Genomic DNA, 22,044 nt, shown 5'->3' with positions numbered 1-22,044 from the left:
CGCACCCTCTCACGTCTGAGTTCATGGGGATGGCGAGCTATGCTCCCACCTGTTTCCTCGACATCATGGATGATGACATCGGGAGTGACAGCTCCAGCATCGGTGACATGGCGCCTAGCCACCGTCGGTCCTAGGAGTACGCTGCGGCGGATGCCTCGAAATGGCCGCTAGGGGTAACAGAGTCCTTCCGACCCATGCCCCGTCAGGGTCCTCATGCGGAGACCCCCGAGCTCACACGTGAGCACGGGGAGGATCTACGACGACACTGGCCGCATCAGCCGCCAACTGCACCAACGCGCTCGGCGCACCACGCTGCGCCCTGTGCGCATGGACCTGGCGGGCAGCGATCGGGGTCGCGCCCATTAGCCCCAGCGCAATGCTTCGGCTTCAGGGGACCAACCCCCCACAGTTTGCTCGGGTCCAGCCAGAATGTTGCCACCGCGGCAATGCTCCTGCGTGACCTACCCAAGCCGAACGACCCTCGTGGACGAGCAATCCACCAGAACCTCCAGGGCACTGTTGGAGACCACCACCATTCAACAAGCGGAGTGCTCCGTATCACGACGCCGACTCGCGACCTTGCTCCCCATCCAGGGGAACAAGGACAGCAGCAGATGGGGCACTACACCCTGTCATCGCCACAACCACCGATTGCGGCACAAGAAGCCGCAACCACACCTCGTCTTGACTTGACTGGCCTACCCCGTGCTGACCTGCCTATCTATACGCGGCTTGGGCCGAACCAAGACGCGCGTAGTGTTGGTCGGAGTCCCAGCCCTGATAGCCTAGAACCACGGACCTTTGTCCAACACCCCCAGCAAGCGCCTTTTCTGCCATGCTTTCAACAGGGGCCGTGACAAAGGCAAGGCCAAGCACCAGGATCAAGACTGAAGGCCCCTCCACATAGAGGGGAAAGAAGAACAGAAAGGATCGCCGCCGACCGGCCAACTCCCGTGTTGGCCGCCAGCGGCAGATTATGCGGGCACTCAGCCCCAGCAAGACCCTCCGGGCCACTTCCACTGATCTCATGGAGAGCCCGTGCACCAACCACAACTATCCCATCAACCATCTCTACAAGGACTACCAGCTCCTCAGGCGCCTGCTGAGGTAGGCCGGTAGGCCAAAGGAAGAAAAAGGCGAGGAGACAGCGACCGAAGAAGGGGGCGTAGCGGACAAGGATCCAGACGACTAGAGCATGAAGGGATCCGACCGGAAGCCTACCGACTGAAGGACAACAACGACGACGCTCTCTCCGACTGACCTTGGAACAACTATGTCTTTTCTTCTCTTCCTAAGTTTCAGTCTTACCTTTACTTAGCGAACGCTCCTGTAAGAGCACCCCAACCCGAACACTTTTCGGCTCGGGGCGCTCGGGGGCTCCACTAGGGGGCTCTACTACCCCTTTGTTTTTGTTTTTACCCTAAGTACTCTTTTGGTTTTGTATGAAGAAACTCCTTCCTACCTGAACAAAAGGGTAGTTCGTTCCTTTGTTTTACCTTACGTAACTTTGTCTTTAGAACATTCCGACTGATCGCACCCCACCTTTTCCTACGGCTATGACCGGCCGAGCCTCGCGGGCCACGCCTCGGGCTCGCAAAGTTGCGACCTACGGAACAAACGGGCAGGTACGAGATAGAAAGAAATTTAAAGCAAAATTATGCTAAGGGAGAACTAAGGAACGAAAGGGAACAAGCTTCCCCGAACAGAGCAACTCCATCACAAAAACAAAAACCGATTGCAGTCATTAAAACACACACGAACGTTTTACACAGGGTTCCCCCCATGAACTTAAACTTTTTACATTTACTAACTACTTGTATTTAAAAAAAGGGTATTAAACCGACCCAGGCGGCATCTGCTGATGGCGCGACCGACGAAGGCGCAGGCTGCTCGCTCTCCGGCAGCACGACGTTTGGCTCGATCAGGGCCGAGGCGACGTTACCCCCCGAACCAGGCTCCGTGCTATCTGCAGGCTCAGAGGCATCCTCTCCACGCATGCTTTGGGCCATGTCCTGATGGTGAACATCCATCACCCACTCGGCGGAGACCTGCTCTGACACCAACCGCGCGTGCGGCAGTAGGTTCACCCCGATTGACTGGATGTCCTCCATGCTCAGGCCTTCAGCATACCCGCCGCAGATAGTGGCGAAGTCCAAGTTCAGGTGGTACATCGCCACCGAGGTCAGCACCCCCGACGCTCCATAAAACAGCCCGCTCCTAACGAGGTCCTTGACCACGTCTAGGACCTCGGCCAGCTGAACCGTGGACGCGCTGGTACTTGGCGCCGACCCAAAGACTTCCGAGATGATGAGCTGGGCAGCATTGTGAATTTGACCAAGCTCCCCCTCAAGAGCACGTCGCTCTTCACGGGACTTGGCTAGCTCCTCGACATTCTAGCTGAAGTTGGCCTTGGTCATCTCTAGGTCTCACTCCAGCGCCTTCACCTTTTCTCCTAGCTCTGCGAGGAGGGCAACAAGGTCAGAAACAGGCTGGGGGAAAAGGAATCAACACCACGAGAAAACAAAAAGGTATGCACCGATGCGAGAGGCCTCAAGGGTGGAGAGATCCTCTTACCTGCCGAGCCGCCTGCTCGCAGCAGCCGGGCACTCAGCGTCCTCCATCCCCATCACCTGGTCCCAGAGCTGTGAGCACCTCCCGATCCACCTCCGACCGGGCCCTCTGCTCCGCCTCTAGGGCCTTCTGTGCTGACTCCAGGGTGGCTCGCTCCGCTCAAGGGCTGCCAAGGCCTCTTGGAGGCCGCCTCGATGCTCGCTAGGACGTGCGCAGCCCCACCTCAGTCTCCGCCTGATGGACCTTTGCTGCCTCGAGCCCTTGCTTGGCAGCAGTCGCCCGCTCTGCCGCACGTCTGCTCCTCCACCCAGCGCCGCAGCCACCTCGGCCGCTTCGGACCTAGGACTCATCGGCAAGCGAAACTCCACCCGGCGCTCAAGCTCGGCCATCGGGCTGTGTTCGCACTGGAGGAAGTGAGACTTGCGGGACGACACCTTCCTTATTTCCTATCGAAAACATGCGTTATAAAAACAACCAACGAAAGATTCGAAGGGAAGGAGAAGTACCAAAAACTCACCTCCGTGGCAAGCTGCAGGTCGACCTCAACCAACTGCCGGGCAAACTGAGCCTGCTTCTGGGCGCTCTCTAGCTTCGTGGACAGCTCGGTAAGCTCGGACATCACGGCATGCCCTTGTCCACCAAAAATTTCCTAGAGCTGGCGCTCTCGGGAGTCCCAGAGGACGAACCTCGCCTTCGATGGGTCCTTAGGGAAGGGCCACTCTAGGTCACCCTTTGATGAACCGCTGGAGGGCCCAGCATACGACCGGGCACCTACCGACTGGAGGACAACAACGGCAATGTTCTCAACAACACTTGGAACATTGAACAACTATGCCGTTTTTTCCCTTAGAATCAGTCTAAACACCTTCGGTTAAAGCACATGCTCCCATAAGAGCGCCCCCGCCCAAAACACTTTCAATCCGGGTCGCTCGGGGGCTCCATAAATATACAAATATTGAGTACTACCTCTCTGTTTTGTTTACTATTGTATGGAGAAATTCCTTCCTACCCTAACTGAAGGGGTAGTTCATTCCTTTAAATTTACCTTACGTAGCTTTGCTTTAAAAATTCTGACTGATTGCACCCCACCTTTTCCTATGGCTACAACCGGCCGAGCCTCGCGGGCCACGCCCTGGGCTCGCAAAGTTGCGACCTACGGAACAAATGGGCAGGTACGAGATAGAAGGAAATTTAAAACAAAATTATGCTAAGGAGAAACTAAGGAACGGAAGGGAACAAGCTTCCCCGAACGGAATGACTCCATCATAGAAAACAAAATACCATTATAGCTGTTAAGCACACGAACGTTTTATACGGGGGCTTCCCCCACAAATTTAAAACTGCTACGGCCACTCAACAACTTCACTTGAACGCCAGAAGAGATCAACCGGCCTCCTGAGTCGATCGATTCACTCAGGATAAGCACCTAAGATATAGGTAGGAAGCGAAGGGGCGCCCCATGCGGGCCATGCCGACTCCATCTCGAATGACGAGTACGGGTCCCTGGTCGGACATTTCCGACTAAAGCATCTCCTGAACCCCGTCTCTTAGGTCATCAAGGTAAGCATATGTTCATTAAATACAAAACTGTTCACGCGAGGGCTAACCCACGACTGACAAGCGCAGGTCCCTAGATGGACTGTTTCTGACTGGAGCCCGACGAACCCCATCTCTCTAGTCTTCAAGGTAAAACACTATCAAAGCCCCTCTATTTAATTTAAAACATTCATACATCCATACGTGCATTTCATAAAACATTCATACATCCATACGCACATCCATACGCGCATTTCATATAACATTCATACATCCATACGCGCATTTCATAAAACATTCATACATCCATACGCAGCATTTCATAAAACATTCATACATCCATACGCGCATTATAAACATTCATACATTCCATATGCCTGAACCCCCCAGACGGTTAGGGCATGAACCGCCCGGGGGCTCGGGAACTAAGCATCGCACATGCAGCGAAATGCATCAGAACGCTTCGTGTTGCGCCACGAAGCGGCGGCTTGTCTCATTCGATATGGGCAACCGAAATAGAGCCAGGGGAAAAAATCATAGATGAGCACCGTGCGGCCTTTGCCCGGTCTGGCAAACCGGGTCATCTCAACCTTCTCGTTCGATCCTGAACCTCTCGCCAAGCCCACAGAATCTCCATCGAGGAGAGGCCGTCAGGCCACCTAGGTCGCTCTATGGAACGACCTAGGCATCTGTCGGGCTATAGGTAAAGGAGTAGTGGAATGCCACAAGAGGGCAATGCCGACCCCGTCGCAAACGATGGACCCGGATTTCACTCGATCACACCCGTTAGCGAGCTCACCGAGCTAGTCTTCGAGCCCGAGCGATCAGGATAGGCGATGAAACTCAGCCCCTCCGATTGTGAAGAACCAGATGGGGTAGCGCAAAACAACTCACAGCCCCCATGAAGGCCCGACAGGGCTCGGGGGCTTAAATGCCATGGGACCGCGACTCCGAATTCGCATCGATGGGATAGGCGACATCTGGCTACGGCTCTTGGGACCACGGACTCCTAAACTTCGCATCGACAGGATTGGCGACATCCGCTACGGCTCTTGGGACCGCGTAACTGGCTTCAAACGGCTTCACTAACTAAAACTAACTCTCTCGATCCACGGCGAGCACCGACGCCTAGGTCTACTCACAACTCCACCTTACCCGATCCCCATGGCGCGCACCGATGCCAAAGATCGAACTCTGTTACATCCAAAACTAGACTTCCTTGCCCGATCCCCGGCGCGCACCGACGCCGGGATCAATAAGTTCTGTCTCAATCCAACCCCCGCGCTTAAAAACACCTCGGCTGCGCAACGACGCCATGGTTAAACAAAATCACGTCTTAAAACTCAAAACACGCGCACCCACAGACACAACACAAAGAACCCCCAGCCGGTTCCGCCCGAACCACCCGAGGGCTCAGGGGCTACACCCGCGGGTGTGCTCGCGCGCACCCGCCAGCAAGACAAAAATCCCCCGGACGATTCGGCTCAAATCGCCCGGGGGCTCGGGGGCTCCTGTCGGGTTCATAAACCCAGGGGTCCCTCGAGGACCGGCTTCCACTGCCCGAGCTCGGCCTAGGAAAATAACATATATTTCATGGGATGGCCCAAAAAACTAAAACACAGCAGGCCAGAAGGGTAGTCCGGTCGTCGACCAGAAGGTCTACCCATAAGAACAGGCGCTCGCTTGTTAGCTTCTTCGGCCCACCTCTTCGACCGGAGCACTCACTTCAGGCACCAGCCGTCTTCAAGCAGTTTCTCCAATTGGAAGGCTTGGCCCAAAATGTTGCTTCCTTGCTCCGACCCCACGGCTCCGACCCCACGACCGGGGCTCGCAGGAAGCCTGCTCACCGCTCTTCTCCGACCGGCACACTAAGGGCCGACTGGAGCCATCCGACCAGGGGCTCCCCGTTCAGAAAGGAACCAGAAGACGTGCGGAGAAAGGCAAGGCATGGCTCACAAGTCAAAACCACTGTACCAGGGACCATACCCTGTGCAAAATAGTGCTCTGCAGCCACCCTGACACAAAGTATTGTAGGGGCCGCTAGAAACTCCCATACGGTAAGCCCCCCCACGTGTCTCTGGACATCGATCGCAGTATGGGCTCTAGGATCTGCCATACCGAGTGAACATAGCGTGGCTCCTCACATGCCACCAGGCATCCAGAAGTATTTGCAGGTACCGGCGTCCATCCTTCCTGAAGAAGATATCTCGACCCCCCGTGCACATCTGACATCCTACAGCGACATCGACAGTATTGGGAGGCTTCAACCATTATCCAGTTTTCATCACCGTAGGCAGCAAGGCTTAGAAATATCTGTACTCTCTCCCTCTCACCTATAAAGAGCCATCCCCTTCATCTATAAAAGGGGATGCGCTCCCTCCAACCAGGGGAGATCGACTTCTTCAAGCTCAGACTCACTAGATCGACACCAACCCCTTACAACCATAGTACCACCGAGTTCCAACCGCAACCCTTCCGATCGGAGCCTTCCGAACCTCTTGTATACCCCCTCATTTCTCCTTCTCATTTGTAACCCCACTACAGACTTCGAGCACCTGGGCTCAGGAATAAAGTCGCCGACTGACCTCGACTGGACGTAGGGCATGTTGCCTGAACCAGTATAAATCCTATGTCATTGAGTGCTAGGCCACCTCCGATCACAACGTACAGCAAAACTATAAATATTTACTAGTTGGTCACTTTTTACACCAACAGTTGGTTCTGTTTGTGAAGAGATTTGATAAGTTCATGGTGAAGAAAGGCTATCGTGCTAGAAGGAAGAAGTATTCATACAAAACAAGGAAGAGTCAAGAAGGTGCTTCAAGTGTGGAAGCAAGGATCATCTTGTTGTTCAATGCCCATACAATACCAACAATGATGATGATGACAAGAAGGAAAAGAAGGAAAAAAGAGAAGAAAGACAAGATGACCTTCAAGAAGAAGAAGAAGGGTGATTCATATGTGATCACTTGGAATAGTGATGCTTCCTCAAGTGATGATGATGACAGTGATGATGACAAGACCACCAAGAAAAGGCTCTTGCAAGCATTGCTATCAATGAGAAGCCTTCTTTGTTTAACACTCCATGATGCTTCATGGCTAAGGCCACTAAGGTACAAACTTATGATGATGGATGTGATGAGGAACATGATAATGAAAGTAAAAGTGAAAGTGACAATGATGATGAACCCACTAAAGATGAACTAATTGACATGTTAGAAGATGCTAAAGAACATTTTGACATTAAGAGAAGGGAATGCAAAGACTTGCGAAAGGAACTAAAAGCTCTTAAGCAAGCCTTTGATGAGCTCAATGCATCTCATGAGAGGCTAGAGGAAGCCCATGAGAAACTTGGCATGGCTCACAAGAAGCTTGAAAAAGCTCATCCCTCTCTACTTGATGAGCAAAATAAGAAGGAGCATGTTGTAACATGTGACAAAGGCTTAACTTGTGACATAATTGATGAATCTTTCTATAAGCCTATCATTGTTGCTCCCACTAACCTTTCTTGTAGCACTTCCACATCTACCTCATCTAGTAGTGATGGTTTCACTTGTGATGCCTCACTAATGGTTGAGAATGAGACCCTCAAGAAAGAGGTCAATGAGCTCACTCGTGCCTTAGGCAAAGCCTATGCTGGTGAGGACCGCTTGCTTATCTGCTTGGGTAGCCAAAGAGCTTGTCTATATAAAGAGAGATTGGGCTATACCCCAAGAAAGGCAAGATAGCCTTTGCTCCTCAGAAGACTAGTTTTGTAAAGAATAATAGTCGGTTTTGCACTAGTTGCAAGCAAGTTGGTCATATAGAGCAAAAGTGCATGAAAAAGAAGCCTCAAGCCAATGTATCCTCAATTAAGCTTGATTCTTTCTATGTGCTTACTAAGGGTACAAATGGTGTGAAGGCTAAGTTCATTGGTGCACCATGGATGGGCTGAAGGAAGAAAGCTATTTGGGTGCCAAAGAGCTTGGTCACTAACCTTCAAGGACCCAGGCAAGTTTGGGTACCTAAAAAGAATTGATCTTCTTTTGTAGGTCAATTACAAAGCTGGAGAAAGGCATTGAGTACTTGATAGTGGGTGCACTCAACACATGACCGGTGATGCAAGAATATTCAACTCAATCAATACCAATGGTAATGATGGTTATGAGAGTATCATATTTGGTGACAATGGCAAAGTCAAGGTCAAAGGGCTTGGTAAGATTGTAATATCCAATGACATGAGTATTTCCAATGTGTTGCTAGTAGAGAGCTTGAACTTCAATTTTCTATCCGTGGCTTAATTGTGTGATCTTTGATTCAAATGCATATTTGGGGTAGATGATGTAGAGATCATAAGTGTAGATGTCACTAACTTGATCTTCATAGGCTTTAGATATGAGAATCTATACTTGGTTGATTTCAATGCTAGTGAAGCTCAATTGATAGCATGCTTGTTCACTAAGTCTAGTATGAGTTGGTTATGGCATAGAAGGCTTGGTCATGTTAGAATCAAACAATTGAATAGATTGGTTAAACATGACTTGGTCAGAGGCTTGAAAGATGTTGTGTTTGAGAAAGATAAGCTTTGTAGCTCTTGTCAAGCTGGCAAACAAGTTGGAAACACACATCCTAAGAAGAGCATTATGAGCACTAGGAAGGCATTTGAGTTATTGCACATGGATTTATTTGGGCCAACACAATACACTAGCATTGGTGGAAACAAATATGGCTTTGTGATAGTGGATGACTAGACAAGATACACTTGGGTATTCTTTTTAGTGGACAAGAGTGATGTTTGCAATATTCAAATCATTTGTCAAGGGAATACACAATGAATTTGAAACAACCATCAAGAGAGTTAGAAGTGACAATGGTAGTGAGTTCAAGAATACAAGAATTGATGAGTTATGTGATGAATTTGGAATTATACATCAATTCTCATCCAAGTACACTCCACAAACAAATGGCCTTGTTGAGAGGAAAAATAGAACACTCATTGATATGGCAAGGTCTATGCTAAGTGAGTACAATGTGAGTCAATCTTTTTGGGCCAAAGCTATCAACACGGCTTGCTATTGTAGCAACCACCTATATTGTCACCCATTGAAAGAGAAGACAACAAATGAGCTCTTGAATGGTAGAAAGCCCAACATTGCATATTTTTGGGTCTTTGGTTGCAAATGCTATATCTTGAAGAAAGGCACTAGATTAGACAAGTTTGACAAGAAATGTGATAAGGATTCTTAATTTGATACTCAACCACTATCAAAGCATTTAGAGTTTAGAATTTGGCAAGTGGTACTCTTGAAGAAGTGCATGGTGTTGAATTTGATGAAACCAAGTGTTTTCAAGATGAGAATGAGAACTTGGATGATGTAAGAGGCATTCAACTTTCAAATGCCATGAAGAACATAGATGTTGATGAATTAAGGCCTAGCAAGTGAATGATGAAGAAGATTATCAAGTGCAAGTACTCTCTAACTCAAATAGTGCAGGATGATACAAATCAAGCTAGCACAAGTAGGCTCTCATGATAATGTGCAAAATCATGTGGCTAGCACATCATCTCAACCCAATGATAAAGCAAGTGCAAGCAACAATGTTCCAATACTCCAACCAACTAATATTGCAAGAGATCATCCATTGGACACTATAATTGGAGATATTTCTAGAGATGTGCAAACTAGATAAAGATTGGCTTCATTTTGTGAGCATTTCTCATTTGTGTCATCCATCGAACCAAAGAAGATAGATGAAACATTGAATGATGTTGATTGGGTGAATGCTATGCATGAATAATTGAACAACTTCATAAGAAATCAAGTATGGGAGTTAGTAGGAAAGTCCAAAGAACCACAATATGATTGGAACCAAATGGGTCTATAGAAACAAGCAGGATTAAGATGTTATAGTAGTAAGGAACAAAGCAAGATTGGTAGTACAAAGCTATACACAAGTTGAAGGTCTTGACTTTGAAGAAACATATGCCCCAGTTGCTAGATTGGAAGCAATTAGAATCTTGCTAGCCTATGCTTGTGCCCACAACATCAAGCTCTATCAAATGGATATCAAGAGTGCATTTCTCAATGGCTACATCAATGAAGAAGTTTATGTTGAGCAATCTCCTAGTTTTGAAGATGATAAGAATGTGGTAGAACCACCCAAGATAACACGCTTACGGAGGTGCTTGTCTTCCGCCAGACACTAAACACCCCGAAAGCGAGCTACAGCGGACGGTATCCATCGGTCACACCCCATGGGAGAACCCAAAAGAGCCACATTTTTTCCCAAGGATCCAATAATGAGAATGAGTTACAATACTTGCCCATTTCATACATCAGAGTTTCTTAAAAATTACATTATTACAATACCAAATGTCAGAGTGCGGAATGATAAACATCAGAATTTAAAATAAGCATCTAACGATAAGAACGAGGATCCGTCTGAGCCCACCAGAAGAATCCTCCACACAACGGTACTTCTCAAGCATCACCTGCAATAGGGGTAAATGAACCTTGAGTACACAATGTACTCGCAAGGCTTATCTGACTAGTGGGAATAATTTTCTGACTCCAAGGAATATGAGAAACTTTATGGTTTGCTGGTTTTCTTTTAGCAGAAAACAATACTAATAGTGAGTCCTTATTTATGTTATTATTATCAGCCGTATTAAGTTATTATCTATCCAGTCTATATAAGCACCTATTCTACTTTCAAGCAAGTGTTGGGCAATCAGTTCCATTTCATCATCTTTCATCTTTCAGTCCTTACTATGGTGCTAAACCGTAGACAAGCCATACCAGATCGGCCGGCGATTTGCGAATCAATGCCCCCAGCTGGGCCTGGGTACCCTGAAAACACACGTCCCGCTTGTACCCCTGGCACAAGTAGGACTAACCCATCACCCTCCTGTCCTGGGTGTCTAGGTCCCCATTCAAACTTGGACTCCTAGCCCCCACTCTTGAGTCCCAGACTTAGTGCGGTTTAAGGACCTCCACCATCCCCGCCTCCAATCAGTCGGTTCGGAAAGAGCCGGATCCACGACAAGAGAGCAACGAGTCTTCCCTATGCTCATACCCAAGTATGTGCTCGGGATAATAAGTCCGTGACTTGCCTAGAGCCATATGCAACGACCGGTCCTTAATTGACACAGACAGAGAAAAAGTGTAACCGAGCTATGCCCTATTGGCCACAGGATACAACCCTTTACACCCATCAGTACCCAAACCATATCCCTACCCGGTCACCATTTTTCTTTCCATCATTTTATCATGAGTGATCATATTTATCACCTATTTGCGAGTAATGGCAGGTTACTCACACTACCGATATCCTGAGCATAGCAACTACTCAACCTATACTAGTAGGACTCGTGGGTAGATATATTTATGCATGTAGTTTCCATAAAATGCCTATAACTTAAATGCACATCATATATATATTTAGTGATCATAAAATAGGGGTTATGCACTGGGGCTTGCCTTGGACAGGCGACGGGTGAAAGGTCCTTGTGTGGTTTTGGTAATTGAGTGACAACCTAGGTGGACTAATTGTGTTTATGTAAGATACACAGATGATTAGTCCACGGGAACATGTGTGTGAGCAACATATGCCATGAAGGTAAAAATGGCTTGAAGTTGTTGCAAAGCTCACACATGTGATGATGAAAGAGCTCATTGCAAATGAGACATGACATTGTGTCATGTGATCAAGGTGGAGAAGGTCAAGACATGACTTGGCTTGATGGACCGGTTGCAAGTGTGAAGGGCAAGTTGGAGGCTTTGGAGCGATGGACCATGTGGCGGTGAAGCTTAAGCAAGACTTGGTGCCGATGGATGAAGGCAATGGTGAAAAGCAAGTGGAGTCAAGATCGATGAACCAATATGATCACGTGATGATATGAAATGGATCATATCATTATTGATCATGTTGGTGCATGTGTTGCATCAACAATGAAGGAGATGGAATGGAATGCGCAAGGCAAAGGTATAACCTAGGGCATTTCATTTCACCGGTCATAGGTGTGTAGAGAAGTTGATGACCGGGTTTAGGATAGATGGTCGTACTATCAAGAGGGGCAAACTTGTTTGCATATCGGTCATCTAAGTGCCACTCAAGTGATCTAACTTTACATCATTGCTAGGATTGAGTGGTGTGGCAAGTTGAGTGGCTAATCCTTTGGAAAAGGTTTGTGAAAATGCTAGCACACATACACATGGTGGTGTTGGCACATTTACAAAGGAGATAAAAGTTGGAGTTGATGTGGATCAACTCGGTGAAGGAACAAAGGCAAGGGTTCGAACTCCACCGGCGGAGTGTCTGCCCATAGAGTGCGGACAGTCCGACGATACCACCGGCGCCCTATACAAAAAAGACAGGGTCTCACAGAGTGCACCGGCCACTGGTCACGCAGTGACCGGATGCTAGGGTCCTGCGTCCAATCAGTGGCAGCAGAGCGCACGTAGGCATCGGTCTTCGATCGGACGCTGGCAGGGTATGTCTGGTTAGGCTAACATACGGTGACATAGGTGACACAGAAAAGTTGGAGAAGGACCGGACACTAATGCTGTGTCCGATCGTGATCGACCGGACGCGTCCAGTCGCGACTGGTACCTTACTAGAAATGACCGGACGCTGGGGTTGCTATGTTCGGCCATCACTTGACCGTTGAGATCAAGTGTCTGAGGTTGAATGGAGGCAACATGTGGCAAGCATCCGTTGACCGGACACTGAGGTCCTATGTTCGGTTGATACGACCAGAGCGTCCGGTCGTCCTGAGTTTTGCCTAGTGAAGGGGTAACAGCTAGTTTAGCCCACGAGGCTATAAATAGAAGGTGGCCTCAGCCATGACTGGGGCTGAGCACCTCGGGGGATTGTGTGTCCATGCTTGAGAGTCCTTGGGAGCCCTCCATCTCACATATGCTTGATAGTGATCATTCGATTGTGTAAGAGAGCGATTCTAGTGCAATTGCATCGTGAGGTTGCATCGAGTGGCACTAGGTGATCGAGTTGCAAGCCAGTGGTGCTTGTTACTCTTGGAGGTTGCCACCTCCTAGATGGCTTGGTGGTGGTCTCTGTCAAAGCCCGCAAGAAGCTTGTGCGGTGCTCTAGAGAAGAGCTTTGTGAGGGGCATTGTGCTCACCCCGCGGGAGCCACGAAGAGCAACTCTAGTTGAACATGTCATTGAGCTATGTGCGACAAGGCGATGTGCTGGCAGGGCCAAACATGGCCATGCTCTCACAGCACCGCATAGACGAGTGTGAGGCGGTAGGGCAGCAGGCGAATGCGACGGTGTGGCAGAGCATGTGTAGGCGACCTCGCACAAGCAGCCACGGCCAGCAGCAGCGCAGTGGCGTGATGCGCGGGGTTAGCGACACGGTGAAACGGTGCTAGTGGCCAAGCCAAGGCAATGGGCCTACGACGACGGTGGTGCTGGCTAAGCGGCCAGGATGCTGACGTGGCGTGCGTGTGTGCGTGCGTGCGTGCATGGCAACGACGGTGCGGGTGTGTGAGCGCGTGCACGAGCATGGCAGTGGGGCACGAAGCCCATGCGGCAGCACGCGTGTGTGCACTAGGGTAGGCCAGTGCCGCGCGCCAAGCCGAACGGAACCTGGTGACCACGGCCAGACGCTGCACTCGACTGGGAAAAGTGCCCTGTACGCTTTTTAAAGCTGCTCAAAACTCCAACTCGATGATCCAGTTGCTACAGCCACTATTTTACGTTCGAGATGGTGTATCAAGCTACTAAAACAAACCCTCAAACCATGCCACTACTTACCCGATCTTCCTATAAACATTGTCGAACTTAGCTTTGTCGACCCATTTTCAGACTTGAGAAAAGTGACTAAGTTTCGATCGGTTTTGAGTCAACTTCGATTTCTAGGCTACCAAATAAGCTAGCTTGCAAATGCCACTCTCGACCACAAGTATTTCATTGCCACCTATGAAGTTCGTACTACCAACTTTATTAAAGTTTTGTATATGTGTTCTATAGCATTTTTCTTTCACTAAAAATTTGTCTAGAACTCTAAGTGATAAAACGCGACATGAAATATAAGATTCGTTTTGTGTTTCTGATAAACGTTTCAAGTCACAGGAATATATTTACACGTTATATTTCATACACTATCATATAAACATGATGCATATGCAATGTTTTAGCAAAAATTGTACAGTGTAACACCGAGGGTGTTACAAAGAAGCCCGACCATGTGTACAAGTTGAAGAAGGCATTGTATGTCTTGAAGCAATTACCTAGAGCATGGTCTGAGAGGTTGAGTGACTTTTTACTCTCTAAAGGGTTCATTATGGGTAAGGTTGACACCACTCTTTTCACCAAGAAGATTGGCAAAGACTTATTTATGTTGCAAATCTATGTTGATGACATCATATTTGGATCAACCAATCAAGACTTTTGTGAAGAGTTTGGAAAGATGATGGCTAATAAATTTGAGATGTACATGATTGGAGAGTTGAGTTACTTCCTTGGTCTTCAAATCAAACAATTGAAGCATGGTACATTTGTGAGTCAAGGCAAGTACATCAAAGACATGCTCAAGAAGTTTGGCATGAATGAAGCAAAGACAATTAGTACACCAATGGGAACAAATGGCAATTTGGATAGTGATGCAAGTGGTAATATGATAGATCAAAAGTTATATTGGTCTATAATTGGAAGCCTACTCTACGTGAACGCATAAAGGCCGGATGTCATGTTTAGTGTATGCACGTGTGCAAGATTTCAAGCCTCACCAAGAGAAAGTCATTTGAAGGCTACAAAGAGTATATTGAGGTACTTGAAGCATACACAAAATGTTGATTTATGGTACCCCATAGGAGCAAAGTTTGAGCTAGTTGGTTACTCTGACTCGGATTATGCGGGATGCAAGGTTGAAAGGAAAAGCACTTCGGGTACTTGTCAACTATTGGGAAGATCACTTGTCTCATGATCATCAAAGAAGCAAAATAGTGTTGCATTATCAACCACCGAAGCCGAATACATATCCGTCAGTAGTTGTGCATAAATTCTTTAGATGAAGGTCACCTTGAATGACTTTAGAATCAAGTTCAACAAAGTGCCATTGCTATGTGACAATGAGAGTGCTATCAAGCTTACCAACAATCCGGTTCAACATGTAAGAATAAAGCACATTGATGTCCGCCACCATTTCATTAGAGATCATCAACAAAAAGGGGACATTTGCATTGAGAGTGTAGGCACCGAAGATCAACTTGCCAACATATTCACCAAGCCACTAGATAAGAAAAGGTTTTGCAAGCTAAGGAATGAGTTGAACATATTGGATTTCTCAAATATGTGTTGATGCACCCCCACTTATATGACATGCCTCTCCTTCGAGCACCCAAGGTAAAAGTTGCTTGGCATGCATACATCCTTTGCTAAGGACATGTTTAGTGCATCTAGTCATTCCTCATGTCTTATAGGCTCATTCATAAAAATCAAATGAATTTGATGCTTGTATGGTACCACTATTGCTTCTATATTTGAAATGATCTAGTGGTAGCATATAACATATTTGTGGGCTTGTGAACTTAGTGTTTGATCTAGAAAATGAGTTATAAGTATTTAACTCAACATGGTACAAGATAACCCTTGAAATGAGGTGTGAAGAAGCTTGTCCTTGGATTAAATTGAGTTAAATATCTTTGGCAAGTGTTCTAGATTAGACCAAATTTAGAAAAATAATCCTCACCCCATTGATTGACATTGATAATCTTAACCTATCTAAAATTAAACCTTGTGGTCATTGATGACAAAGGGGGAGAAGTAATGCACAAAGATAGTGAAAAGATGACAAAGGGGGAGCCTGAGGCCGGTAGACACATCCGCAGCACAGCATCCACAAGCGGGAGTAGGTGACTGGGATCCATGTGGGTTTCTACGTGTGGGCATGGTGGTTAGGCAAAATAGCAGCGTGTGGTCCACGCAGTTGGTCACACAAAAACAAATGGCGTGGGCTTATTTTCGTGTGCGGCACGCCCTCACGCGCAATGGACAGAGGCGTCCAATATTTTGGGTAGCTCCGGACGTCCAGGCGCCAGTAACACCCATTGAAGATTGCTGCCTCACATCTGCACTGTCCGGAAAGCCGTGAACCAAACACGTGCACTGATATATACTATACACCCTTCTATATACCATTATACATAGTAAAAACTATATCAATCTATAAAAAACATAGTTCTGAGTTTTCGTGAAGCCAAACAATTTGAAGTTTAATCAATATACTAGCCCTAGAGTATGAAACAACTCTTTTCTTAGATCTAGGGTTAGCCCGTATATTTTTGAGGTGGGGCTTGGAATATCCGGTAAATACTCCCTAAGAATTCAGGGCAAATTCAGTCGAAAAAAGCTATGTCTTTAGCCCAGATATTGCCAAGGTCCAGAAATTCCGTGCCATGTCCGGGATATGCGGGCAGCTTTGTGAAAACAGCCCTAGGCTAACTTAGTTCAAGGTTGCTATTTTATATCATCTAAGGTTTTAAGTTAGCGATCCATTGAGCACTTAGGACACCTGCAAGTAATGGGACTTCATCCCTCTTAGTCGTACGGCGTCCTATACTCAAGTGAAGTTCAAACAAATTTAAAATAAAATTGAACTTCTTTTACTTCGAAACATAATGCCGCATCTTTGTTTGGAGTAAGATTTGAGACATTAATATATAGTTGAAAATCTCATGAAACGTCCTTGCCTCTTTATATGCATCGTCATCTATTCACCAAAACCCACTAATACGATGCACTTACAAATTTGTTTTGGATAGCTGCTTGAACGGTTTGTTGGGTAGATGAATTGTCCTTTGTTTTCGAAACATCTAGCAATGACCACGTATTCTAACTCTGAAAGCGGTTTTCCATCCATGCATCTGAGGGTGATTATTAGATTCCGCTGTCTAGCTTGTGGAAGTTGGGATGGTATCTAAACATCCATTAACTTCATAAGCTAGCTTTAGCAAGTCTCAAAAGGTTGAATAAACCTACTTCTAGTAGGTTAGGGCTTATTTAGCTGCACACTAATCTGTCCTAACCCACGTAGGCTAGGGTGGATTGATGTGTAACCATACAAGTCTTTACGGAAGTTTGGAGGAACCCAAATGCAACCTATAGGATCAAGACTATCCTAAAATTTCATCTAATGTTTTTGGTACCTTGGATAGGTAAAAGTTCATCTGACCTCCCTCAACTATTGTGCAAATTTGATTTGCCTCCCTTAACTATAAAAGTAGATTTTTAGATTCTCCTAACTTTAGAAACCGTTCAATTTACCTTCCGAGTGGTTTTTACTAACATGTCGCCACATCAGCCGTCCTACATCGTTACGTCAACCACGAGGGAGGAGGTAAATCGAACTTCCATGATAGTTGAGGGAGACAATTAAACTTTACCAAAAATATGTAGAACATTTTTTTAAAAATCTATCCAAATATTGTTTTTAGGAAAAACATGTATTATTTAACCTTAGAAAATCCGTAGAAAATTTATTTTAACCTAAACAATATGAAACTAGTTATATATATTATAAAATCATGCTAGACGCTTTTGTTCCTTGCTTAGAATTATTCGAATCTTATATTGTCTCCTAAAATCTAAAACAAGGTCAAATATGAAAAGGAGGATGAACGCTAAGACAAATCGTTGTAGACCGCAGTGTGAATCGCCCTACAACCTGTCGTGCAATCTGCAAACAACGTATCCTCAGCGATATATCTTTGCTTGACCACCGGAGACATGTACGAGAAATTCCAAATAAAAAAAATACTTAACTCATTTAGCGGGCCATGACATTTAGCGATGTCTTCCTCTAAAAGCTATAGGAAGCTATAGCAGTGGCTATTTAATTTAGCAGGTTTCATAGAAAGCATAGAAATGCTTAACTCATTATGCATGAAAACATTTAACTAAGGAAAAAATTATGACCATATATACTCAAATCTGAACAGATGCGACCGCTTCCTCGTTTGTTGTCGCCTTCATTGGTCTGTGCATGCACCGGAAGCACATGATAAAGTAGGAAGGGGTTTTAGTATTTTTCAGTTTATACTTTTTCCTAGAAATATTTGGATATTTTTAAAAATATATTTCTATAATTTTTAATAAAGTTTAATTAACCTCCATGAACTATCACGAAAATCTTATTTACTTTCCTCATGGCTGACGTGGCGTTACATGGGACGGCTAATATAGGGTCACATTAGCTAAAATCGCATTCAGAATTGTTATAGGTAAATTGGATAGTTAAAAGTTGGGGGAGTCTAAACATCTAGGTTCCTAGTTAAGAGATACGTAAGTATAAATCTAGCTTGTGCAATAATTAAGGGAAAAAGTCATTATTACCTCATCAACTTTCGTGAAAGTATGTTTTTCCTCTCTGAACTCTAAAACCGGGCAAAACACCTCCTTCAACTTTTAAAACCATTCATCTTACCTCACTGGCCCGGTTATAAGCGATTTGAAGGTGGTTTTTGTCTTTTTCTTTTTTTATTTATTTCGGCTTAATCTTTGAAAAATCATAATAAATCACAAAAAAATTATAAAATAAAAAATCCAATTTTATTGGACTCCACATGAGTAGTTCTACACAGTGAACATATAATAGGGTATGCTTTAGTATAAAATTTTTGTTATGGCTTTATATCTATGCTTTTATGTAATTAATTGGAATAATTCATATCTGTAGTTCTATGGTCCAATTGTAGTGAAATTTATACTCATTGGATCATGTATAACTTAGTTATAGATTTATTTATATTTATACGCTTGAAATTGGTGATCGTGAAATGTGATTCGGTAGTTGGTAGACGGTAGTAGACTAGTAGAGACTAGAGAGGAAGGTTTCTATATGCCTAAAATTGACGATTGAGAGATTGGTGGTGACTAGAAAAGAATGTTTACAGGCCTAATTCTTTGATTTTTTTTCCGAAGCCATTGTAATTCTACGAGTCTATAAAAACGCCATGACAATTCGTGTATTCAGAGATCTACCATTATAATTCTATCTGCCTCTTATCTATGCTATTTTCTACGTCTGCCGCACGTAAGGACCCACTGTCAGCTACCTATCCATCTAGGAACGTATACGGACGTCAAGTCTCGCCTCTCCGTCAGACCGACTGCCCACGGACGCCTCGCCTCGCCGTGCCCCGGACCTCCACTCTCAGCGGCGTCGGCACTGCTCCGGCTACCATGGCCACGGACACCGCGCCCCTTCGCCATGATCGACGCCGCGCGCTACCCTCTCGTTGTCGTCCTCGAGCTGGAGCCGGTCGCCCCACCGGAGCTCGCGCACATCGGCCTGTGCGGCGCTCATCCCGTTGGCGTCCGCGTTGGCCCTGAGGCCCGGCAGCAGCGTGGCGACGTCCCTGAGCACGCAGCGCGCGGCGCCGAGGCAGGCCACGGGCGCGACGCCCGGGAGAGCCGTGCCGCCGGCGCCGAGCTCCACGACGGTGGCGCCACGGAGGCGGCGCCCAGCGCGGCAGTCCGCGGCGAGGTGGGCGGCCAGCACCAGGGAGTAGTCCTACAGCCAGGAGCCGGTGAGGAGGACGCGGCCGATGGCCGGGTCGCTCGTGTCGTCGCGCTCCACCACGGCCAACGCGTGCCCGGCCACGGCTACGTGCTGGATGGTGGCGCCGGTCTCGTCGCGGAGTTCGCAAGGCGCCACCGGGGGAGGAGCGGCTGTCGGACGCCGACACGACGGCGTCGTCGACGGCCACGCCCAAAGCCAGCCTGTCTCGCCTCTCCTTCGACTACTCCCCCTCCGCGACTGCTGCTTCGGCCTCCTCGCCGGCGCAGGCTTGCTGACGTACGTATGCCGGGTGCAAGATCCCGCTGTCTTCATCACGGGCGGGTCCAGCGGCACGCTCGCCATGGCCACGGCCGCGGCGCGGGAGGGCACGCAGGTCTCCATCCTGGCCCGCAACCTCATCCGCCTCGAGGAGGCGCGCGCCGCCATCCAGCGCGACTCGGGCTGCGACGATGTTGGCGTCCACGCGACCGACGTGCGGGTCGGGCCGCGTACTCAGCGAGCAAGTTTGCTCTTCGGCGATTGGGTGAGGCGTTGCAGCATGAGGTCGTCGCGGACAACATTCATGATTCATGTCTGATTGATATTCCCTCCTGGCACTGAGACTCTGGGATTTGAAGAGGGTATGTGTTTGCGGCGGCGAGCGAGCAGCGTTGCGCCGGCCACCTCGACCTTGCCGTTGTCCTCGACGCTCACCGTTACCGGCGAGCTCCGCGTCCTCAACGCGGTCGTCGTGGCGCCCCTGCTCTCATCCTCCAACCCCACCTCGCGGGCGGGCCCGCAAGGCTACTCGGCGGTGCCGGACACCGACAGCCTCGAGGTGCGCAGCGAGAGGCTCCAGGACACCGGCGTCGCTGCTCTGTTCCTCCAACACCACCTCTGGACAGGTTCTGGCACCCGACGGACACCATCTTGGGATGCGCATCACTTGCAGACCCACCTCGCGCGCAGGCCGCCGCCGGCGAGCGCTCCTCTGCTGCGGGCAGGCTCGTTCTCACGGAGGAGACGGAGAATTTAACGTCCATACGCGTTCACGAATCGCAAATAGACAAATTGTAACGGTGCTTCGAACTTCAAAAATTATAATGGTATAGATTAAAAAAAACTAATTCTTTGTGCCCCGGCGGCCGCCCTCGCTGCCGACCTAGCGCACGCAAACCTCACATTTCGAGGCCTAAAACCATCCGTGGCCGGTGGCCAGTGGGCCCCATCCTCCTCGGTCGCCGGGCTAGTGCCTGTCGCCATGGCGGCCCTCGCGCCGCAGATCCTACGGCGGCGACCCTTTGGTTCCGTCGTGTTTCTGGTCTCCATTACGATTCGGTTAGTCCCCTCGCCCCCTCTCCATGTCGGCGGCGAACTCCCCCTGCGCGGCAAGTGTGGCGCTCGCCACCCGCATCCGTGGCGCCGCCATCTACGCAAGTGGACGCCTCGTCGTGCTCTGGAAGCCACCGCGAGCACCGGTCGAGCCCATGTTTGCCCTGCCTCGCGATGCTCAACTATAAAAGCCAGAACGCGTCCGCCATGGCCACCTTCTGCATCTTTCAAAAATCGCCATGAGCGAGCCATCTCGTTTCGATTCCTTGTAGCAATGAGTGATTAAGGTTGAAAGCTAGCTCCTGGAAGCAATCCCGTCGAGAACGATAAGGGTAGGGGTTGTATTGGCTGATCCCGCCGCCGCTGTTCGCCAAGGCCACAAAGCAAAGAACGTGTGTGGCCGGATTTGTAGGATCTCTAGTTGGCCTAGAGGAGTGTGAATAGGTCTGTCGAAACAAATATTCAAACTTTTATCAAATTCACCCTGCAGCACTGCCGTTCTAGAGGACGGCACTGCCGGACGGCGACACTGCCGGACCAGAACAACGGCGCTACCGTACCTGCAGACAACTTCGAGTCACAGTTCAAAATCAGTGAACGAAAACTGAGATCGGAGAAATTTCTTAGCCTACTATATGTATGATAGTCACAGATCAAGAGCTAGAAGTTGTAGGAACACCACACACAAGTAGATCGACTAGAAACCCTAGAAATAACCTCAACCAACAATATGAAATGCAAGTAATGTAAATCAAGCACAAGTGACACAATAATTTATCCCGTGGTTCGGCTCGCCACCAAGGCTTGCTTACCTCCACGTTGTTGAGGTTAGCCACTAAGGCTTAGGGCTTTCCAACCCTTCGTCGTTCTCAAGTCAAGAGACTTAACTCCTAAGATGAGGGATGAGTTTACTAGCTTCAAGAGATGGTTACAAACCTCCCGGGGCTGCCACACAAGTTGGCAAGCTCCACGGGCGACGCTCTAGCCGGCTAGGAGCCAAGCTCTAAGAGTAACAAACATAACCGCCGGCCAAAATATGAACCAAGTGCTCTTTTGAGGAGGAATCAATGTAGCTACTCTCTAATTGAGTTTTGAACACTTT

The 22,044-nt window shown here is 47.9% G+C and overlaps 1 pseudogene; it reads right to left on the bottom strand.

Annotated features, from left to right (window-relative positions):
* Positions 1 to 19,230: 19,230 nt before the first annotated feature.
* On the bottom strand, positions 19,231 to 20,586 carry LOC136490911 (uncharacterized; annotated as a pseudogene).
* Between the last annotated feature and the right edge of the window lie 1,458 nt (positions 20,587 to 22,044).

This window comes from Miscanthus floridulus, chromosome 11 (assembly GCF_019320115.1).
Source record: "Miscanthus floridulus cultivar M001 chromosome 11, ASM1932011v1, whole genome shotgun sequence".
In the NCBI taxonomy this organism is placed as follows: domain Eukaryota; kingdom Viridiplantae; phylum Streptophyta; class Magnoliopsida; order Poales; family Poaceae; genus Miscanthus; species Miscanthus floridulus.
The sequence above is the reverse complement of the archived record's forward strand: the minus strand, read 5'-3'. Positions and strand labels throughout refer to the sequence as shown.